Source organism: Bombus affinis, unplaced genomic scaffold (genome assembly GCF_024516045.1).
Source record: "Bombus affinis isolate iyBomAffi1 unplaced genomic scaffold, iyBomAffi1.2 ctg00000877.1, whole genome shotgun sequence".
Lineage (NCBI taxonomy): Eukaryota > Metazoa > Arthropoda > Insecta > Hymenoptera > Apidae > Bombus > Bombus affinis.
The window spans coordinates 22,501-25,000 of NW_026109415.1; the positions used below are offsets into that span (position 1 = coordinate 22,501).

General features: G+C 50.6%; 1 non-coding gene across 1 annotated transcript; it reads right to left on the reverse strand.

Annotated features, from left to right (window-relative positions):
• Positions 1–1,869: 1,869 nt before the first annotated feature.
• Positions 1,870–2,024, reverse strand: LOC126928363 (5.8S ribosomal RNA). Its single transcript, XR_007716580.1, has one exon. It is a non-coding gene; the product is annotated as a 5.8S ribosomal RNA (ribosomal RNA).
• Positions 2,025–2,500: the final 476 nt, after the last annotated feature.

Below are 2,500 nucleotides of genomic sequence, written 5' to 3' on the forward strand. Positions count from 1 at the left end.
AAATAAAAATTCGAATAGAACGAGAACACTCTTTCCTTCCAGAGAAGCGTTTTAAGCATCGCGCCAAAGTGCCCTTTTCTTCGTACGTCGTATCATGTTCGAGCTAAGACTCACGCCAGACATCCTAAAACGATCGTCGGTGATTTTTAACGCCCGTCCTCAGTCTCTTACAGCCGTTTCTCTACTCTCGACAAATTCCAGCGGTTCCTTGTTTTCTGCCGGCACAGAGATCGAAACGGCAAAGTTTCTTTGCTCTGTACCGACGACGACGAAAACGCACGGGAACGCACGCAAGTGGAAAAGCGAGCGAGACGTACACTGTGGTGTGTTCGGGGACTGGACGACCGTCGACGTTAGGATGCGCGGTCCAGCGATAGACGCCGAAAAGGCATGGGATGACCAACACTCTCTGTTTTTCGAGTACTTGTAGCGCCGAATTGCCTTAAAAAAAAATCACACGCGCGCACGACTATCACGTCGTACGCGCGTGTATACCTCGTCTTTAATTAAATCAAAGTTTCACTCCAGCCTCGCCAAAGGGGATCGTCTTCTTCCTCGTCTACGATCTCTTCTCCTGTACGTGTCCAGAGATTCTCTCTGGCATGACGACGACGACCATCCAACGACTTTGTAACGGACTCTCGTGCGCATCTTCGTCAGGTACGGAAACGTTGCGCAACACCTCGAGCTTGGTAAAACACCCGTAGCCGATCATAGACACGCGCTAGTTCGCACACGATTTCTACGATTTCCGACGAACGTGGCTTTGGGCCAGGGCCGGCGGGCAGAGAGATACGCGAACGACGGGGAAAATTCGTCCCGATACAAGTAACGCGTACTCTCCGATCTCCGCGCAACGCCTGGGGATCATCTCCCTAAGTCATCAGCGCTCGAAGAAATCACGTGTGCGTTCCCGGATCTACGGCTCTCTTTCGGGGATAAATTACAAGCACAGAGTATGTTAAACGCAACGACGACCCATCGATGCGACGGTCCTCGTCGTTGTCAGTCGCTCGCGCAGAGTATATCTCTACGCACGAAGAGACGGAGTGGGCATTAGATCCCTGGGGCTATTCGAGTAAAACGTCTTAAGAAAAGACGGTTGTACGGCAAAATTCCGCACCGTTACCAAGTTTACTTTTATCTGAGGCTGTTCTCCTTCTCTCCTCTCTCGACCGAGTTCCCATATTTGCTTTCTCTCAGTCTCGCCAAAATAATATTCATTTAAGACGACGTCGGGGGCGCGGACATCGTGCTCATCGAAAACCTGCAAACGTATGCAAATCTGCTGATATGAAAAAAAAATCGGTCACGAGGACAACACTACGTATATATATATATATATATATATATATATAATATATTCGATAACCGACACGAAGCGGTGCATAAGCGGGCGGTCGTACGAAAGGACGACTCACGACGCCGCTAGCACTCACGCAGGTCCGTGACGGTTCTCTCCGCTCTTATTCGTATCCTTCTTCGTGCGCTTCCTCCGACTCTGAAACGTTCTACGTATCGTAAGAACGACGGCGGGTTGTCGAAGGCACCAAGGGACAGAGAGAGACAGAGGTAGAGTTTCGTAGTGTCTCCCGTGAACACGATAGTTTATATATCGAGCATGCGTACGAATTGCACGGTCTCGACACGACCGCGACGAACGCCGACGAGCGTCCAACAATCGCTCGTACGTCGCGTACGTTCTCTCGCGTCCGCTCTTGTTCGTATCCTTCTTCGTGCGCTTCCTCCGACTCTGAAACGTTCTACGTATCGTAAGAACGACGGCGGGTTGTCGAAGGCACCAAGGGACAGAGAGAGACAGATAGAGAGGAACGACACGCAACGCAAGCAGTCTTAGGTTTACGTGAGCAACCCTCAGCCAGGCGTGGTCCAGGAATTGTATCCGTGGACCGCAATGTGCGTTCGAAATGTCGATGTTCATGTGTCCTGCAGTTCACACGTTGACGCGCAATTAGCTGCGTTCTTCATCGACCCACGAGCCAAGTGATCCACCGTTCAGGGTAATCTTTTCATATATTTTTTAAAACTCTTGTACTCCATGTACTCTTAATACTCGGTTCGAGCGAAGCCGAGATCCGACACGACCGACCAACGGGAATCGGACGCGCAGAAGTCGCCGGAAGATCGACGACACGAAAACGTTCGAAAATGAAATCCGACGAACGCGCGAAGATACGCGCGTCCGCCGGCCGGGCGAAAAGTACATTATGATATATAACAACCATCGAGATCGAAGCTCCGTTCGTCAGGAAACGACGGGGATATAACACCCGATTCTGAATCCTCTGTGCAGCACACGATCTCGCGAAGAAATACGCACGGTGGCTAGCCCATATATATATATATGTGTGTGTGTGTATATATAATACGATATGCATTCCTCTCGTCCAATTATTCAAGAAAAAGAGCGTGCGCCTCCATCGTTCGGGTGATGTAAAGATTCGATGGGACTCGCGCGACCCTCGGCCTCGAGCGGTCT